At 40.9% G+C, this 21,503-nt stretch overlaps 1 pseudogene; it reads right to left on the reverse strand.

Moving 5' to 3' along the window:
- Positions 1-21,236, reverse strand: part of LOC114884475 — a 46,430-nt pseudogene extending 25,194 nt beyond the window's left edge.
- Between the last annotated feature and the right edge of the window lie 267 nt (positions 21,237-21,503).

Below are 21,503 nucleotides of genomic sequence, written 5' to 3' on the forward strand. Positions count from 1 at the left end.
CAAAGATGCCTGTGAAGTTCCCACATGGCTAAGGTATGGGGAGGGAGGGAGTGTCACATAGGAAGAACTCAGCTCAAGGTAAGTGAAAGATAAAACTCATAAAACCGGTTTCCACCCACTTTCTTCACAAGTCATGTATAGGTGGGCCGAATGATTTGCCTTGGAATTGATAGTATTTGGCATCCTCGGTCTTCGGGCCTCAGTGAAAACTGGAACAGAGGATTCTATTCTACTTTTATCTTCCCTCTGTGCAATTTTTTCACTACTGCTCAGCCTCCCAGTTGAAGAGAAACAAGATGGTTGGGATCACGTTATGTCAAAGAGAAATGATGAAAAATAGAGCAGCAAGGGGATTTGGGCTCTGGTAAGAGTGACTGAATTGATGCAGCATGGAACCAAGGCCGGATAAGGAAGGAAGTAAAGGAGGTCAGTGGTCTAAATGGTTCAGGAGGTTGAAGAATGAAGAAGGAAACGCTGAGCAAACATTCTGGAAAGATACTTTTAGCAGCTGATTGACTAAAGGGAATGGAGATGAGAGCAGTTGAACAGTCTTTGGGGTTTGGAGCCTTGTGGACTGGTCAGTGATTATGGAATTATTGGCAGGGTTGGAGTATTGGAGAGGAGAGCTGGTTTTCAGACCAGAATGATGAACTCTACTTTGTTGAACAAGCTGAACTTGAGCGGTTAGTGAGACATCCACGTAATGTGACTGGAGGGTTGGAGCTCAGAAGAACAGCATGGTCCATGACGTGCCTTTCAAAGTCAGGACCAGAGGTAATTTTGGGAGTCATAGGATTCAATGATGTCTCCAAAGGAGAAAGGAGAAAGACTGAATGCAGAGATCAAGGACCACTTGGGAAATGCATCTTGTTTGAAGAAAGGGGCATAAAAAGAGACTGTTAACAGAGAAGAAATAAAGCTCTCTGCCATCCCAGAGAAAGAGCTGCATCTGGAAGTCAGGCTAATCTGTTCTGAAGAGTGCTTCATCCAAGAATACCCTTTCTTCTGCTTCCTTTCTAATCACATTTATTGCCTGATTATGCAGCTAAGTCTCCTCCTACCTCTATGCTTAGTTTCCACATCCATAAAATGAAGTTAGTAACACTTTCTGCCTCTGGGGCTGTGGTGAAGATGTAGTGAAACAAAGGGTGACACGCCTGGCATAGAGTATAAACCCAGCAGATGTGAGCTATGATTATTATTATCATTTTTTTCGTATCTGTCTCGCTTAATCAATAATTACTCCTTTACAGGATGAGTATATCGAACTTGTTTCCAAAGGCTTTGTCTTTTTTTGCCTCTCCGTTAGCTCCTCCCTCTAATGCGAACGGCACTGGGAAAGAGAGAATAACTCAAATGTCGCACTCCTGATGCCCTGGCATGGTTAAGATAAATATGCTGCCATAATGACACTGGTTTGATTTTCAAAGCTAATGTTCAGAAGTCACTATTTCCTCTTAGGGACTACGCCTAAAGTTTAGACACATGTCCCCAGCTGGATGATGATGGCTGAACTATGACATTTATTTACTGTATTAGTTTTCTATTGCTGTGTAACAAATTACAACAAACTTGGTGGCCTAAAACACCACTTCTGTCTTAGTTCACAGTTCTATGGGGCTGAAATCAGAGCACTGCGTGGGTAGGTTCTCTGCTCAGGGTCTCACAAGGCTAAAATCAAAAGTCAGCTGCAGTCCTCATCTGGGGCTCAGAGTCCTCTTACAAGCTCACTAGTGTTTGGTAGAATTCAGTTCTTTGTGGCTGCAGGACTGAGGTCCCTGTTTTCTTGCTAGTTTGTTGTCTGGGGATCTGTCTCAGCTTCCAGAGGCTGCTCCTTTCCACTGGCAGTTCACTACATAGCTGTATGTATTCTTCCAGGCCAGCAGGAATGTTTCTCTCCGATGTCTTCCTTTGCTACCAGTTGGAGAAAACTCTGCTCCTAACAGACTCGCCTGATTAGAGCAGGCCCATCCAAGAGAGTTTCCCTTTTGCCGTATAACATACCCTAACCAATAGACTGATGTCTCATCATTTTCATATGCTCCGCGCACACTCAAAGAGGAACGGATGATACAGAGGCAAGGGTCACCGGGGGTGGCCTTAGAATTCTGCCTCCCACGCTCACTTATGGAACAGCAACTATGTCTCATGCACTGCCCAAAGCACCATGGGTACACGATAGATTAGATACTGCCTTTCAGTTGCTCGTCCTCTACCCCACACTGTCCAACACAGGAGCCCCTGCCACATGTGGCTATGTAGCACTCAAACATGGCTAATCCAAATTGTGGTATGCTGTAAATGAAGCATGCACACTGGATTTCAAAGAACTAATACCCCCCAAAAACCTGTGAAATATCTATTAATATTCATGTATTAAATACATAGCAAATTGATAATATTCAGGATACATTGGCTTCAAAAAATATATTATTAAAACTAATTCTACCTGTTCCTTTTTACTTTTTTAAAGTGTCTACAGTTGAGCCTTGAACAACACAGGTTCGAACTGGGTGGGTCCATGTATACACGGATCTTTTTCAATAGTAAGTAAAACAGTATTACATGGTCTGTGGCTGGTTGAATCCACAGATGCCAAGGAACCTTGAAAAGGGAGGGCCGACTATAAGTTATACACAGATTAATCCCCTGTGGTCAAGGGTCTACTGCTTAAGAAAACTTAAAATCACAAATGTAGCTGGACAGTACTGGTCTAGACCAAGAAAAAGACAAGCACTTCCATGCGTACCAGGTGCCAACAGAGGAGAAGCCAATGATGTTTTGGGCACACAAGGAGGAGTGGTCAGTTCAGCTGGGGAAGAGAGAGCAAATAGGAAAGGCTTCCATTGCTTGGCTTCCCATTCACAGCAGACAAGGTAGAGCACACTGGTCCTTTTCCAATAGATAGCAATTTATATAAAACTGCAAAGCAATTACTAGTGACTTTTTAATTTTAGAAGGCACACTCCAGAGCAAGATTTTAAAACAAATGCAAATGCCCAAATACAAGTGAACACTTCCTGACAAACTTTTAACTGTTCTCCATCCAGCTGCACTTTCCTCTTTTCCTTGGACCCCAGCAGACAGAGCCAAGTCTCTCTTTGAGCTATTTTGTAGGGTGAGAACTTCAAGGCTGTCATCACGGAGAGCGGAGAGTGGCCTGTCTTCCAAAGTCCTCGCCGGCAGTGATTCTCTGGCTTTTAATCTCTCCGATAGAGGGCGGCTATTACCAGCTTAATTAGAGAGCAGTTAATTACCCTCTTGGCCTTCCCAATTAGTTCGAAGAGCTGTCTTTGGCTTCCTTGACTTATGGCAAATGAGAAAAAGAAATGCTGAAATGTGATTTATAACATTTTGTCTATTATGGTCTTCATTCCCATTGGGAGATTCCCTGTCAATTATCTTTTCAGACTATATTCCACTTCCTATAAAGACCCCTGTAAATAATGTGTACTCAGACAAATGCTTTTATATGCAAATAGTTAATACCTTCTAAGCACATGTTATATATCAGATGTGCTCAGCACTTACATCATCTCATTTAATCTTTACAACTCAAAAAGGTAACAATAATAGTATGATACTAACAATTATTGAGTGCTTGCTAGGTGCCAGGTACTTTTCTAATCTCTTTTTATTTGTGATGAAGTTAATTTAAGGACTAAATGAGATAAAATATGGGAAGTGCTAAGAATAGTGCCTGATACCAGAAGCGCTCAATAAGTGTTAACTAATATTTAATCCTCACAAAGGTTTTGTGTCATCAATATTATTGTTATTATTTCTATTGCAAAAAAAGGTAAGTAAAGTGAGGCTTAGAGCGCTTAAATTCCTTGCCCTATATCAGTGTAACAGAATCACCTGGAGGGCTTGTTAAAACAGACTGCTGCCCCCACTCCCCACCCCGCCCTTGAGTTTCTGATTCAGTGGGTCTGGGGTGGGAGCCGGGAATGTGCATTTCTAGCCAGTTTCCAGTGAGGCCCATGATGAAGCTCAGGGATCACACTGCTCTGATCACACAGCTCATAAAGACTTCGCCTCTGCTGCCCATGCTCTTCACTACTCAACACTCCCTCTTTCCACTTTGTATTAATGAAGCTTAAAGTGCCTAAAAATCAAGCTAATGTCAGGACTCAGACAGCTTTAAACAAATTATAAGAGTTTTAAAGGACAATATAAAATGATTGACTCAAACTACATACTGGGAAATCCTGAACCAAATAGGGCATCAGTTCTTCTAAGGACCATGCTATCCATAAATGCTCATTAGTAAGGGCCTTTTGCTCACTTCCAGCCACCATATATACCAGCAAAGATGAGTACTGTCTTGTCTAAATATGCATGTAGATGGGCTCTTTCCATGCAAATTATGGCTCGTTCTTATCATCTTCATGATAAGGGTTTTCTCCAGAGTGGAAAGGAGGGCTATGGGATTGAGAGGAATTCACAAAGGTTTTAATTAGAATACCAATGTTTTTGTTCTTTAAAAAAAAATGTGAAACAATTCTGGCAAAATGTTGAGATTTGTTAAAGCTCATTGATGAGTACACAGGTGTTTATTATGTTATTCTCTAAATTTTTCTGAATCTTTGGACTATTTTTTAAGCATATATATTTAAAAGACCCTATGCCTACTAGTTAGTAGGGAAATCTCATAATGGAAAAACAGACACAGACCCAATTCCCATAGGAGTCACTGTCCAGTGAAGGAGGTGACCCTGAATCAAACAATTATAGATAGAGTTTCAAACCGCAGTTTGTTTTACAAAACTAAGGTTTAGAGTACAAGGAAAGCTTTCAACTCTGGTACCTGACCTAGACTTGGAGTCAGGGAATGCAGAAGTTCAGCTATGAGCCGAAGGACTTGAAAGTGTTGACTAGGAGCAAGTGGGCTGGGGCACAGAGAACACTGTAGAAAGGCCAAGTGCTGGGAAGGAGCAAGGAGTTTTCAAAGGAATGAAAGCGTGTCTGTGGGTCTGAAGAGCTGGGAGCAAGTAAAAGGGTGGCATAAGACAAAGCTTAAGAAGCAGGCAAGGGGCAGGTCATGTAGAACCATATTTAGGATTCTGGACGTGATCAGGGCCCTAGCAGAATGTAATGTGCCTTCATGGTCACCTGGAAATAGGTTGAAACTATAAATATTAAAGCCTTGACTACTAAGCATCTATAGTTTAACAAGTGGTATACTGGCAAACTGGCTTTCCAAATTAAAAAAAAAAAATTCCTGGTTGAAGTGTTTGCCTATGTCTGTGGTGGAAATACTCCCTCCATGTCTGATTTCAGGTCACTCACGTGATGTTACAGAAGAGATGTGTAGCCAGAGCTGATACAAGCTGGCTTCTGTTCACCACCATATTGTAACTTAGTTCTAGACACATTCTAAATGGAAATGATATTGTGGACTTTGGTATTAGTGAGAAACAACAGTTGTTGAGAGCAGATAGAATAGAATGCATTTTTTTCACAGAGAATATAAGATGTTCTCTTATTTCCTGAAACAAGTCACCACGGTGAATTTTAGGTTTTGTCACTTAATGGAATCAAATCAGAACCGGCCATGATTTCAATCTAACCTTGAGTTTATAAGCTTCGTTCATCCTTTGTTTCCTCATGCATAAAATGTGGAATCCCTTGAAGGGATAAAATCTTTATTATTTTATGAAATGAGGTCTTTTATAACCAAGATCTAAGTTATGCCCATTAAGGGTTATAGCTTTCTAGTTTCATTGTCAGGGTGTGGGGACACAAAAAATCAACCATCTGCTGCTTGCTAGTGGTTTCTGACTCATAAATCAAAATTTCCCTCTTCTCTGTATGTCAAAGAATCACCACTGAGGTTGGTTAAGTGATTTGACTTGGCATTTTCAGCACTTAGTCCTTAGCCTACTATGAGGAGGCATCTTTTAGGTCAAATATCCGTATAACTAATGCAAGCAGTCTTTATGTCCAAAATTTACTCCACCAGGACTTGGAATTAATTCTATAATTAAAATGTTAGACACTGATTTCCTACAGCCACTCTTGGTGATATCCCACTGTGTATGAGGGCCTCTGGAATCCCTGACTTTCTAAAGAAGTTTAAAAAAAAATCAGTATTATCTCATGAATCCCAATTTGGTACACCATAGGTATTTATAAACCAGATTATACAGAAGGTAGAATTTCCTGATTGTGAAGTTTTGTTTTGTCTTGTTTCTTTTCAAGAGTGGTCTCCTTAACAAAAGGTATAAGACAGTATCTTCCAGCATCATTGGCAAGGGGCTATGATAATTTCCCTTGTAAAATATTCCTGTATGATTCATTTATTTCATGAAATAAAAGTGAATGGTGGCACACACTTGCATGGAATATAGTTTGAAATCTCTCCAAGGACTGCTATTACTTTAAAAACATTCCATTACAATAATTTATCGTGAAATCTTATTCATTCAAGCTTGCTTCAAGGGCTGTACTTGGAGCCTCAAAGAACCAAGCAGGAGCACATGGCCACGTATTGGCCATATTACTCTGAGAAACTTTCTAAATTTTTATTATAGACATGCACTTTCAAACATATCCCAAATGAGGGAGAACAGCAGAATGAATCACCAGGTACCCACCACCTACTTCAATAGTTATTGATTCATGGCTGATCTGGTTTTATCTTTATCCCCACCCCCTTTTCATTCATCCAACCCCACATTGAATTCCTGAGAGCTTTCAAAGGAAGTTGTGGAATCTTAGCCTGTGGCAATTTCAACTGCTCACATTCCTTCCTGGAAACTAGACTTTCTTGTAACCTTACAGTTTCAGCACAGCCATCAAAGAAGGAATGAACACATTTTCCAAGGCATTCTATTTACATGCTCCGGGTTTTTCATCAATCATGTAAAACAGAGTGACATTTTCAATTCAAACTAAAGTGACTCATCAAGCCAGAGGGACGGGTCATTGAGGACATACGACACCTTCCAGTTTAACCTGCTCTTTGACTGTGAACACCTGTGTAGTCACCTTGCCATAAATCTCTCCCTGACCTTTCTGTAATGAGAGACCCTGTTTACATAATCCTGAGCCTTACCAGTACAGTAAGAAATGATTTCAAAATTTATTGCAGGAAACCTCAATTTTTGGAAAGTATAAATTTATATCAAATTCAACAGCAGGTCCATGCGTTTACTTTAGAAGTAAAGCAAGCCACCGGGAAAAGCAATGGGAGAGAGTTTGATTCTTTCGACTAGAAATTTTTCTTAAAGAAACAATCAAGCAGTTCTTCAAAAATGTATGTTAGGGTGTTGAGTGCAGTAGATTGAATATATGAAAAATATCGGAAACAATTAATTATCCAACAATAGAGGATTGTGGAAATAAACTCTGGAACATCCACACAGTGGAATATTATGAAGCCTTGAAGAATAATGGGGAAATGTTTGTGATATATTAAGTAAAAGAAAAATGTTATCTTTAACAAATAAAGTGCTAAAAAATAGATGGAAGAACCTATAGATTAAAAGAAACTTAAGAGAATTATCAACCAGTGTATTGTATTGTCCCTGTAAGTCTAAGCATGCATACATGGGCATAGAACTGAGGAAATCTGAACAGTGACCAGTTATTGAAAGATACTATGGGTTTTTTTATAACTATTTTTTAAATGTAATAGTGGTATATTTTTTTAAGTTCTATGTTTAGAGATGAAATGCTATGCTGATGGGGCGTAAGGCTATAAATGAAACAAGTTAACAAAATTTGAGGGTTCATTACACTCTCTGCATCTGCACATGTTTAAAATTATGCACTGTAAAAACATGTTTAAGTTTGAAAACAGTATACACTCTGTGGCTCTGTTTATTAATTTTAGCTATCTTTTTTCTCATTCTGTATGAAACATGATAATCTTTAAACACTTTTTGTAATAAATTATTTAACAACTTGAACGAATGAGACAGGAACGAATGGGGGCAGGCACAACCGTTAAAAGAATGACACAGCCATTGAGAAAAACGGGATACGACAAAGACTGGTAAAAACCGACCAGGCCCAAGATGGCAGAAGATTCGACCTCCAGGAGACCTTGAGCCTGAGCATCTGCTCATTGTAACACATCAGCTAAATGACACCCCCACAGGCACCATGGCAGCTCTGAGGCTGACCATAAAAGGCCAAAAAGTGGGCGGTGGCCCGATTTCTGAAGTCCCCACCCCTTCCCCAAAATAGTTAGAATATTCCTCCCACTCCTTAGCATATGAAATTACCCAGCCCATAAAAACTAACAACTCCATACCCCGGGGCCGCTCTCACTTTCTGATACAGCCGGCATTATGCCTGTGGAATATGTCTGTCTCTAATAAACCTGCTTTCACTTTACTTTCGCTCGCTCTTGAATTCTTTCCTATGAGACACCAAAGACCCTCACTTGGTGGCCTGTCCCAGGAACTCGCCCGAGGCTTGGGACATGACCATTCTCTCGCTCCCCCTTCTCCTGCAACACTAATTTATGATAGACGTTAATCACCAAAATTTTGGCCTTTTCTCGTTTTTGCTAGTAAACCACTGTGTTCATAAACTGTTAAAAATAGCAATCTAAGATGAAGTCACATATTGTCTCAAACTAAATTTGGTGATCTTCTATTGACCTAAGGCCCATACACCAGTTATGAAGTGACTTTTATCCTGTGGCCTGGGAGCAATTTATGCCTGAAACAAGCAAAGAGACAAGCACAACTCTTCTGAAATGCTTGGCTTTCAAGTTTCAATACGAAGCTAAACTTTCATAAACAAAACAAGTAAGCAAATGGAATCTCCTAACAGGTGAGTGTAGAGAAACAAACAAAAACTTACTTTATATAAATGATTTGAATAGTCTATAACATTTTAGGGACAATTCTGCCCAAACTGATAAGAAAATGCAATTTTTCCAGGTACCAATTTTGCTTTTGCTTTGTTAAGGTGGCAGGATTTATCTTATGTAGGAAAAACTAAGTCACCAAGACATTGAACTTCCAAGCTCCTGAAAGATGCAGTTAGCCTGAAATGGGCTTTCCAGAAAGTGACCACAAGCATACAAAATGGAAAAAGGAAAAATCACATATAAAGTACTTACCATATCAGAGCCCCTGTGGATAGGTGTGTGGCGCTTTGTAACTTGATCCTGCTTAAAAACTCAACCACAGACCCTGTGTGCAGGAAAGAGAACAGTCTGGAAACTGGATTTTTGTGATCCTGCTTGAGTCCTCCAAGGCTCCAAATTGTTTAACTGACTAGAAAATTCTGCTTCGCTTCTAGTATTGGTCTCTCCTCCCTGGCCCTCTCAACTACAGGCCCTGAGCCCCATTTGGGGTAATTTAAGTTCTGTCCCACTCATGCTCCTGAACCCAAGTTCATCCTCTGTCCTGGGTGAGTCTCCACCCCCCCCCAGAGAGTGGGGTCTGGAATGGGCCTTGCTGCCCTGTTGCCAGATGGGTACAGGCAGCAGGAGGCTTCTCCCCTCACTCCTTCCCCCATGGCACCTCAGGACTTCTGTTTTGCTTTCCTGACTGCTCCCCTGGTCAATACCCAGAAAGAAGCCCTGAGTCTCAGCCTTCTGCCCCCAGATGTGGCCCTTATCCTTCTTCCTCTAGTAACTGCAGGCTGAGGTCTGGCTCCCTCTATGAGGGACCACCTGGAAGCACACTGCCCCCTGGTGGATGCCATTCTTCCTGCTTGGAGATCCCTGCAGCCAGCCCACCTCTCATGCCAGATGGCTACACAAATATCTCCTTAAGTGGGGATTAAACTGTAATTTGCCACACCTGTAAAAAACATAATTAGAACTGTGGGACATTCCTCGGTGGTGTGCCAGCTGATACATTTTTAGGCTTTCTACAAGTTGTACTGTTAAACACTGTCATTATTAAAATTGGCCGCTGAGCCTGCGCGTCCGGAGCCTGTGCTCCGCAGTGGGAGAGGCCACAACAGTGAGAGGCCCACATACAGCAAAAAAAAAAAAATTAATTAATTAAATTAAATTGTATAAACTTAAAATTAACTTACATTAAAAACAAAGGCCATAAATACTCAAAACTCATCCCTTCTTAATAATCTTACTAAATTTTACTATTTTCTATGCTCGTGAGTTGTTTATATCTATTGGTATCTGGGTGGTGGAAATTACTCCACTTGTCAAATCATAGTTGAATTGCAACCATAGGTTGGCTATGGATACAAGAGTTCAGCAAAAAATCAATGAAGACATTCAGTGTGAATCAACTGGCTATATGGAATTTAAAATAAAAAGCATTGGGGCTTCCCTGGTGGCGCAGTGGCTGAGAGTCCGCCTGCCGATGCAGAGGACATGGGTTTGTGCCCCGGTCTGGGAAGATCCCACATGCCGCGGAGCGGCTGGGCCCGTGAGCTATGGCCACTGAGCCTGCGCGTCTGGAGCCTGTGCTCCGCAACGGGAGAGGCCACAACAGTGAGAGGCCCACGTACCGCAAAAAAAATAAATAAAAAATAAAGAGCATTGTATATTTTATTATTATTTATAAATGGTGTGCTGCATACCCTTTACATCAGTAAAATTTATAAATGGACATAGTTTTTTTTCTAGAGAGCTAATTGTTAAACATTTTGAAGCACACTGCAGTGTCCCTTCCTCCCACTCCAAGGCCAGTTGTAGAGTCTCATTAATTCTCCCAGTTCTGCAAACACCCCATTACTGACTTTGAGAGCTGGTTGGAGGGTGGGAAGCTCATACTCCCACCCCTACCCTCACCACCCCCGATTAATCCTGTCCAAGTGGAGGGACATCATTAGCATACCACACCTGGCCTCTTCTGCTTCCTGACACATTCCTTCCCTGCGGAAGGTGAACTGACTGCCCTGGTTGGTGAGTTTAGAAGGAGAAAGAAATCATGCATGGCCTAGCTCCTGCTTCTGTTCCTTTTCTTAGAAGCCACCCACAGGGGGCATCTCTCTCCACATGGGGAAGTCTGCCATATTCTGGTATTGCCTGAGGCTGATGAGCAAGTTGGTCAAATTCTGGAGTTTGGTATTAAGAACCCCACTTGCTCAAAGATAGAAGCTATGCTCTGTAAAGTAGCATTGATCATAATGAGGGCCATATATTGGCCTCCATCTGCTAACTCCTTTGTCTTATTTCTCACTGGTTTAAAAACTGAATGGGGAAAAGGAGTGCTATTTACTGGGTCTCTCAGAAACTCACAAAGGCTCCTCTTCCATCAGCCTTTGCTCCTGAGGTCACAGAATGCCTTGTGGCTGTACCCATTTGTACTGGTATGCATAAGCCTTTTCTAAGATGAGAAAACTTGACTGGCAAATTTATTTGATTCTAATTCCTTTTATTACCTATACGTGTATGTGGAATAATAATGCTTACACAGTTGAGCACCTTGTATATGCCAGATATTGTACATAGGAACACAGATCTTAGAAAGCAAGTATTAATGACCTAGAGTGTTAAAGTAACTTTCCCAAGGTCACAAAGTAACAAGCTAGTTGTCTGATTCCAAGGCCCTTGCTCTTTCCAGTACATTTTCCCTCATTCCCCTTTTCTTTCTCTTTCCTCCCAACCCCAGCCCTCTAGTCTTCCCTCCTCTCCTCTCCTCTCCTCTCTCTCCTTCTCTCTTTCACCCATCCATCCTTCCACCACTACCTTCCCCCATTTCCACATTTTCTAGCCCTTTGACACTACAGAAAACTAAGACAGTATCTGAAACCTCAGAGGTTTATTTATTTATTTATTTATTTATTTTTGCGGTGCGTGGGCCTCTCACTGTTGTGGCCTCTCCCGTTGCGGAGCACAGGCTCTGGACGCGCAGGCTCAGCGGCCATGGCTCATGGGCCCAGACACTCTGCGGCATGTGGGATCCTCCCGGACCGGGGAACGAACCCGTGACCCCTGCATCGGCAGGCGGACTCTCAACCACTGCGCCACCAGGGAAGCCCTCTCAGAGGTTTTTATACATATATATAATTTTAGAATTTATACATATAATTATATATAACTCATAATTATATATAAATTCTAAAATATAATAAAAATAAATAAAAATTCTACAAAATCTTACCCCAACAGCTGGGCCCTCAAGAAACTTGGCGGCAGGCATGAGGAAAACTGTGGCTGTCTTTTTAGTATCCTCCTCGGGTTTCTCATGAGCAATGTCTAGCATCCCATTCAAGATCCTGCGGGAGGAGGTCACAAAGAAATGAGTGTGTTCGAGAGAGACCACAGGATTGCATCAAGCTAGAGTCTGTGCAGGCTTGACCAGGGGGCTGGGCTCTATGTGGAAAATGCAGCCTTACCTCAAATGGAGTGTTTTCTGTTACCTCCACATCAAGCTTTCTTTCCCTGGGGTCAATAGTTGTGCAACAGTTTCAGAGATTGAGCAAACAGTTTAGAAATTATTTGGGGAATGATTACAGGAAGGGGAAAAATAAATACATATATATACACATATATACCTATTATATATATTTAAAAAATGCATTCTCTATGGGAGGTAACATCATCCCCAAGGGGGTGAAAATTTGTTCTCAGGGGAGAGGGTGAAAAAAACTCTCTTTTTACATATAAAGCACAGATAATACTGACATACATATAGTGCCTAAACAAATACAGTAAGTCTTTGGTATTAAAATTTCATGGAGGGGATATTAAGAAAAACCTGTCTAAAAAGGCTCCTTAGGGGAACAATAATTTTTTTAAAAATGGTTGAAAAACAGTGATGTATATTGAAAGCCTAGCAGACTATGTGACACATGGTAGGTATTCAAAACATGAGACTTGAAGGTGCTATTATCATGGTTAGTTGTTCTTACAGTTGTCCAACAAACTAACTAGAGGGCCATGCCATCCCATCATGGTTACGGTGGAGAAGGGGCACTGTGGCCAGTTCCCAGATGAAGTTAGCTTAGGGTGGATCCTGCATGAGCTAGAGGTCCAAACTGCCTGGAGTTCTAGAAAATAAGCAGATTCTTGCACACCACTGGGATGACCTCTGGGATGCTCAGGAACACTTGTGCAGGATGGTGTTAAAATCCAAAGAACAAAGCATGGCACAGACGTTTGTGAGCAGCGCATAGGCTACCACAATGCCCATGTTAATCCTCTGGGGAAAGGACGTACTCCTAAATTCAGTTTCTTCCTGGCTAAGAACTCGACCACCGAGTTTTGTGTGCCTGCCTCTGTTTCTCTTTAGAGAATCTGGCTTCTAGGAGGCACTCAATATTTGAGGTAATACAGGGTTGGAGCAAATATTGAGCAACCTCTCATGGCTGCTGCATGTGCTCTGCAGGTTGAATTACCCAATGATTATTCTTAAGACCTGTATTTGTGTTCCTTTCAGCATACAAAGTGGTCTCATATAAAGTATCTTATTAAATCATCATAATAACCTAGTAATGTTATTATTCTATCACTACTTGAAGGATAAAGAAGCTGAGGCTTGGAAAGTTCACTTATTTTAGTTATTTGTCGTTTTTTTTTTTGGCCGTGCTGTGCAGCATGCAGGATCCTAGTTCCCCGACCAGGGATCAAAACTGTGCCCCCTGCAGTGGAAGCATGGAGTCCTAACCACTGGACCTCCAGGGAATTCCCAGTTATTTCTCCTCTTTAGCTGCCCAGTAATAAGTAGCAGAGCAAGCCTCCTTTCTACTACGCTACACCACCTTTGATATTCCTTTCCCACAGAGGAGAAAGACACACGAATGGTAAAGCTACAGAGGAAAAGTCATATGCTGGAATTTGGGGACTCCGAGCGAGGGATATGGTAATATCTATGAATTGACACAATTAAGTCATGCAGGAAGAGGAGTTATTTCACGGAATATGAATCTGGCATATGGCAGAGCCTGCTGAGGCTGGTCAAACTATCAACTGCCAAGTTACAGGGAAATGAAAAGCCGTCAAAACAGAGATGGAAGCATCTCAAGATGCTGTGAAATTTGGAACATAGAAGACTTAGGGCACAAATGTGGAGAACGAAAATGTGACATGAAAAATGAATGGCCAGGGGACTTCCTTGGTGGGGCAGTGGTTAAGAATCTGCCTGCCAGTGCAGGGGACACGGGTTTGAGCCCTGGTCCGGGAAGATCCCACATGCCGCAGAGCAACTAAGTCTGTGTGCCACAACTACTGAGCCTGTGCTCTAGAGCCCGTAAGCCACAACTACTGAGCCCACGTGCCACAACTACTGAAGTCCACATGCCTAGTGCCCATGCTCCGCAACAAGAGAAGCCACTGCAATGAGAAGCCCGCGCACTGCAACGAAGAGTAGCCCCCACTCGCCGCAACTAGAGAAAGCCCAGGCGCGGCAACAAAGACCCAATGCAGCCAAAAATTAAATAAGTAAATAATTAAATAATTTTTAAAAAAAAAAGAATGGCCAGGTACACACTTGGTGCAAATTTTCATTTCAGGGCCACAGCTTCAAATGTAGGAATGAAGGATATTTGACTAAGAATGGAGAGCATTTTTCAAAGAGTGAAAAGAATGTGTTTAGTCAGAGACCAACTCATCTGGCCAAAAGGGCTGTAAATGGAAAACAGATGGGAAAGGAGAAAAAAACACCTACATAAAACTGAAATGGGTTTCCATGGATGACATGAAGGAAGGCCTGGGAAGAATTTCAACAGGGAGGGAGGTGCCGAGTGATTCCATGAGAAAACTATTGGGAAGGACATCAGAAACAAACTAGACAGCAGATGTCCTGATATCATGCACAGAACATAGTAACCTTGAGATTACAGCACAGGGTGACAAACAAGACCTCATAGATACCAAGAGAGTTGGCAGGATGGAACAGGTCCATGGGAACATAGTGATAGAAGGGTGTGCTGTGCACAAAAGACCCGTTGAGAGGAGATGGAACAGCATTGTAGGCTGTAATAACAATAGATTCAGAGGAATCCCTGAACACTTGGATGAAGATGAAAGGAGAGAGGAACAGAAGTGATGTTTTTATGGAAACTGAGCTGAGCCACATGGGGGAAAGCCACAAAATTGGCAGAGCACACACGCTGGGGATAACATTCTGGATATCTCATTCAGATAAAAGCAGAGTTTTTTCACTTGCCTTCACATCCTAGAAGGTAGAGGAAAGAATAAAAATAACTATGCTCTGACTGATTCCAACCAATGGGAAGAAGCCATTTGCTAGAGTGGAAAGGATGAGACCCTGGGAGAATGTGGCCATGTCGTCTTCAAGGGAAGACAAGGATGAGCTGGATAAAATGCGTACAGAGGACTTAAGGAAGCTAGACTTCAAAATATCTTTTAAAATAGGCATAATTCCACAAGTTTCCAAAAGAAGACAGTACCAGGAAGTGCTCAGAAGCATGACTTTGGGCAATTCCAAAGAAGAGAAAAGAGGTGGGGATATTCTTAAAGAAATTAGAGAGATGGCACAGAGCTCTTTAAACTAGAATATAGAATGAACACTCAAAAAGACGGAGGCAAGTGATCAGAGTGACAGAGAACCATACAAATGGTAGCAGGAATGTTAAAATCCTGGAGGAATCAAAGCATGCAAAACTGGCAAGGACCAGAGGATGTGTTACAGGTACAAGGGAATTATGATAATGGATGGTAGAAAGGATGTACTATTTCTCAAATTTCTCTTTTAGGGTCTGAAAAAGACTGCAATTGTGGGGCTGCAAAGACAAAAGTGGATAAGAATATGTTGAAATCCAAGGTTGGGGAAGATGTTATTGATCCCTTTTGAAAGCTAATACAGGACCAAACTTGGTGGTCCACAGTCTATGGATCAAGTGGCATTCATTTGCCTATCTCCACACATTCTTCCTTCTTCCTAAGTATTACCAATAGCATGTTAGCAAGTTGATCTCCAAATTCTTACAGGAGATTGGGGGTATCACCGTTTCGGATCAGAAGAATTGATTCCATTTGGATCATCTGCATACTCTCCTAGTATCAGAGTGCTTTTAGTTGAAATATGTCTAGTTCAAGGCTTAAAACTAGCTAACTAATTACAGAAGAATAGTTTCTAAAGTCCTCAGCGGCATACTGTTTATACTTCTAGTAAGGTATTCCACCTTTACCAACACAAAATGAAATGTGTTGGAGTTTTCCAAGGGTTGTCTAGAGTGGTCTCTCTTAAAAGAACTTGGAAAAATGAGTGTCACTGTCTTTTATAAAAATTATGGAGTTATGCCATAGTCAATACATCATTTTATGAAATTATAGAACAGGCAAAACTGATCTGTGGGGAGAGAAATCATGATAGTGGTTGCCAGGATAGATAGGGGCAGGGATAGAATGGAAGAGACCGTAGTGAACCTCCTAGGATGATGGCATACTCAGCTGGAGTACTGGTTACACAGATATCTGCAGTTGTCAAAACTCATCAAATTGTCACTGTCACTGTATGCAATTACACTTCTATAAATATATATAAAAAGTATATAATAAATCTGGGCAGTGATATGAAGTGAAAAAAGAATGATTTTCTCCCATGACTTGACAGCGATCAAATGAAGTTAAGAACATCAGGGATCAGAGAAAAGCAGTCTCAGAGTTTGAAATTAGCAGTACTCTACCAGTAGATTTAGTGAAAAGTCAGTCTTACCAACACCCTTGACCTGTTAATTTCCTATTGGCAAAGTCTCCCATATTGTAGAAAAGGGGCACCACTACCCTTTTTCCTGGTTACACTGGAACCAAGTACTGCTGGTTCCCAAACTTCCATGCACATAAATATCATCTTGGATGTTTGTTAAAAATGCAGACTCTGGGTCCATACCTGGAGATTTTGATACAGTAAATCTAGGTTAGTGTCTAAGAATTTCCATTTTAGTGAACATCCTTGGGGAGACTGATGGAGGTAGTCAATGGACTTATACTTTGAGAAACACTTTAGATAATCAAATCATAAAACTAGTTCCTAATTCCTCTAATTTCAGGCTCTCCAGCCCACCTTCTGATAATACAGCCTTTTTCCATTCCTTCACAAAGAAAATATGTTGCTTATAGCAATACGTGTATTCCAGCCCATGTGACCAGAACTTTCTTATTCAGTAATAAATAGGCATTGGTTTTGTACCTCAATCTGACGGACCTGGTATTTAAATAAATATAAATACCCTTATAAATGTGGTAAGCGTTTCACATGATACTGAAAAACTGTACTTCTTGGACTGAAGGACAGATATGTGCCAAATTTATGCCAAATTTACCAAGATAAAGGGTATTTACAAAATTCCCTCCTTAAAGAAATCCTATGCCTGACATCTTTACGGTTGCTGTGCTCTTTTTTTTAAATTAATAGACTTAATTTTTTTAGAGTAGTTGTAGGTTCACAGCAAAACTGAGTGGAAAGCACAGAGAGCTCCCATGTATTCCCTGTCCTCTCACACACACAATCTCTCGCATTGCGGACATTCTCTGCCACAGGGTATGCTCTTTATGAGCAATGAAACTGCACTGACATACCACTATCACCCAAAGTCCACGGCACAAATTAGGGTTCACTCTGTGTTGTACATTCTATGGGTTTTAGCAAGTGTTGTGTTCTTCTAAGCCAGTAACTTAACAATAAACATGTAAATATAATATTTCCATTTTAAATGTAACTCAACAAATATTTAAATAATTTGTGTCGTGGTTTACCTTTCTAATGCTAAATAAAAGTTCTTTATTGACATTTTGGAAAAATGAAAACATATTTAAAAACCACAAGCGGGACTTCCCTGGTGGTGCAGTGGTTGAGAGTCTGCCTGCCAATGCAGGGGACCTGGGTTCAATTCCTGGTCCGGGAAGATCCCACATGCCACAGAGCAACTAAGCCTGTGCACCACAACCACGGAGCCTGCGCTCTAGAGCCCGCGAGCCACAACTACTGAGCCCACGTGCCACAACTACTGAAGCCCATGTGCCCTAGAGCCTGCACACTGCAACTACTGAGCCCACATGCCACAACTACTGAAGCCTGCGCACTCTAGAGCCTGCACACCACAACTACTGAGCCCACATACCACAACTACTGAAGCCCATGTGCTCTAGGGCCCGCGTGCTGCAATTACTGAGACCGCGTGCTGCAACTACTGAAGCCTGCACGCCTAGAGCCTGTACTCCACAAGAGAAGCCATTGCAATGAGAAGCCTGCACACTGCAACAAAGAGTAGCCCCTGCTCACCGCAACTAGAGAAAGCCTGCACGTGGCAATTAAGACCCAACGCAGCCAAAAATAAATAAAATATTTTTAAAAATTAAAAAATATTTTTTAAAAATAAAATAAAAAAAAATGAAAACCACAACTTATTTTACTACCCTGGGCTAACCATTGTGAATGTTCTGATTCTTTTTTTCTTCAAGTCATTGTTCTGTTTTTATGTACATATATTTATCATGGTGGTGGTAATGGTGGTTGTTTATTTACAAAACCAGGATTATAATATATAAACAGTTCCTAACACTGTATCATTCTATCATATTTTAACAGTATTAACCCTCCTCTGCTCTGATTTTATTTTTCTTCTTGGCATTTATTGCCACCTGACATAATACGTTTGCTTTTTTATTTTCTGTCCTCACTGAATGTATCTTCCAGAACAGCAGTTGTTCCAGAAGGGAGTTCTGTTCATTATGAAAACACAGCACCTATAACAGTGCCTGACACGTGTTAGTTATTCAATACATATTGGCAGAATGAACAAATAAATGAATAAGTGGCACTTTATTGTGTTAGTAAATATGCTTCAAAATCATGATTTACAATAATTAAGCAATTCCATCAAATGTATACAATGTAATTTGTTGAATCATTCTTCTAAGTGATCAATGGTTGGGCTATTTCCACCTTCTAGTTTTTTACTACTGTAATTAATGAGGATATATAAATCTTGTTTATAAAAGGGAGTTCATATTTCTGATATTTCCTTAGGACTAATATCTAGAAGTAGAGTTATATGAAAAATTATAAAAATCTTAAAGATGTTTTTACATATTGCCATTTAACTTTCCAGGAATATTGCAATTCATTTGTCTAATAAACAGTGTAAGAAAATGGCCACCTCTTTTCATCTTTGCTAATAGTGAGTACTGATATTTTATTTCAAAAAATTCTGTCCTGAGAAAGAAAAATGGAGATGCGGGAATCAGGCTCTCTGACTTCAGATGATACTACAAAGTTACAGTAATCAAAACAGTATGGTACTGGCACAAAAACAGAAATATAGATCAATGGAACAGGACAGAAAGCCCAGAGATAAACCCACGCACCTATGGTCAACTAATCTATGACAAAGGAGGCAAGGATATACAACGGAGAAAAGACAGTCTCTTCAATAAATGGTGCTGGGAAAACTGGACAGCTACATGTAAAAGAATGAAATTAGAACATTCCCTAACACATACACAAAAATAAACTCAAAATGGATTAAAGACCTAAATGTAAGACTATAAATACTATAAAGCTCTTAGAGGAAAACATAGGCAGAACACTCTTTGACATAAATCACAGAAATATTTTTTGGATCCATCTCCTAGAGTAATGAAAATAAATACAAATAAATGGGACCTAATTAAACTTAAAAGCTTTTGCACAGCAAGGAAACTATAAACAAAACGAAAAGACAGTCCACAGAATGGGAGAAAATATTTGCAAATGAAGTGACCAACAAGGGATTAATCAAAATATACAAACAGCTCATGCAGCTCAATATCAAAAAAACAAACAACCCAATCTAAAGGACAAGTGTTCTTTTCTCTTGTGTTGAGTTGAAATGTAATTTTTTTTAATGTGTATATTGACCACTTGTGTTTTATATTTGTTTATTGCCTGTCCATATCATTTGGCAAATTCCCTATTAGACGTTTTCTTATCAATTTGTAAGCATGCTCTATTACTTAGAGATATTAACATAGCACATGGTTTATTTCTGTCTTCATTTTAATTCTGCTCTTTTTTGTGAATGAAGTTAGCTGGAGCACTGACCCCTTTCTGTAACTGGCCTAATTTCTGCAGTACAAGTTTACTATTATTGAAACATCCATTCTTCTCCCACTGATTTGAAATGGTCACTTTTATCACATTCTGTTTATATGGACCAGTGGTTAATAGTGAAAACCCTGGGATCAGACCGCTGCCATCCTCTTTGTCACCGTTTTTTATGAGGTTGTGAGTGAACTGGGGCAGTGGCCTTCAGCACATAGTAAATGGTACTTAAGTGATAGCTGTTATTATTACACTGGCTAAATGATCTCTCCTGTTGTGTTTTTTGTTTGTTTTCACATCCTGCTTCATTTGGTGAGATCAATCTCAGTAAGCCTTGACCTTTGCTCTTGGAATATTTTCAGCTACGCACCTCCCTAGAGACAGTTTGGAAACTCTCTCAAGTAAGATAAGTGGAGTTCTCTAAATTCTTTGCTTTGATGCCCTCCCTGCCACCATTAAAAAATTGCCAAACATGCCAGCTTCTGTCCTTGGATATTAGAGATATTGCAGGAGGTTACTGCGGTGGTGATATGCTGGACTTGTCATGACATGCTCAATTTACCATGGCAACCTGAAGGGTCACTGCAGCCACCAAACCCCTTACTGCCCGATCCAGGAGCTGGCTGTGGTACACCCCTCCCTTAGCCAGCTCGCCTAGCAAAGTGAAGGTCCTTAAGTTCACAACCCCACCCAATTCTTTGCATCTCAGGGCTGGCTCCTGATAGCATTGCCTCTGCTCTGAGCCTGGAACACATATAGGAAGGTCTACCTGCGTTTGTTTGTTTACTGTCAGTCCACTTCCAGATGCTTTATAGCTTCTAGAATGATAGCCAAGTATCAATCAACCCAAAATTTCATGGCTTAAAACATTAACTTATTAAGATCTCTCATGATGTTATGTGTTGACTGGGTTCAGCTGAGCAGTTCTTCTCCTGGTGTCATTTTAGGTCTCTCACACAGTTACACTCAGACGGCTAAGCTGCATGGGGACATCCGAGATGATCTCACATATCTGGCCCCTTGGTGCTTCTCCAAATGGCCATTCTCTCCATCCTCAGGGGTATCTCATCCTCCAAGGTCTTTCTACATGGCCTTTCTCTATAGCATGGTAGTTGGACTTCATACATGGTGGCCAGCTTCCAAGAGTGGGTAGGGGCCAGAATATGCCACCCTGAAATACGCCATTGGCATAAGGATTATTTTGAGCTAGAGGCAAATGAGAATTGACAAGTGCAGAAAGACACCTTCCAGGAGCTTCCCTTACCTGACAAAAAGCAGAAACTTCTGAGAAATGAGAGCTGCCATAACTCCCTCTCCCAGGGAAGTTTTATGGCCATGAAAAAGATGGAAAGTCAACACCGATATGGACCTGCAGAAACCAACCTCACTTCATTAGCTTCCCCCACATATTTACCTTCCCACAGTTTGTCACCCTTGGAAGCCTAAAACCATCTCCCTTTATCCTGTCACTTCTCTACAAATTTATTGTTCTTTGCTAAGATGCCATACAAGCCCAAGTTCTAGCCACTCCTTTGAGCAACTCATCACTGAGCATACACATAATGCAAGTGT

This window comes from Monodon monoceros, unplaced genomic scaffold (assembly GCF_005190385.1).
Source record: "Monodon monoceros isolate NGI ecotype Baffin Bay Population unplaced genomic scaffold, NGI_Narwhal_1 Super_Scaffold_5, whole genome shotgun sequence".
NCBI lineage: Eukaryota > Metazoa > Chordata > Mammalia > Artiodactyla > Monodontidae > Monodon > Monodon monoceros.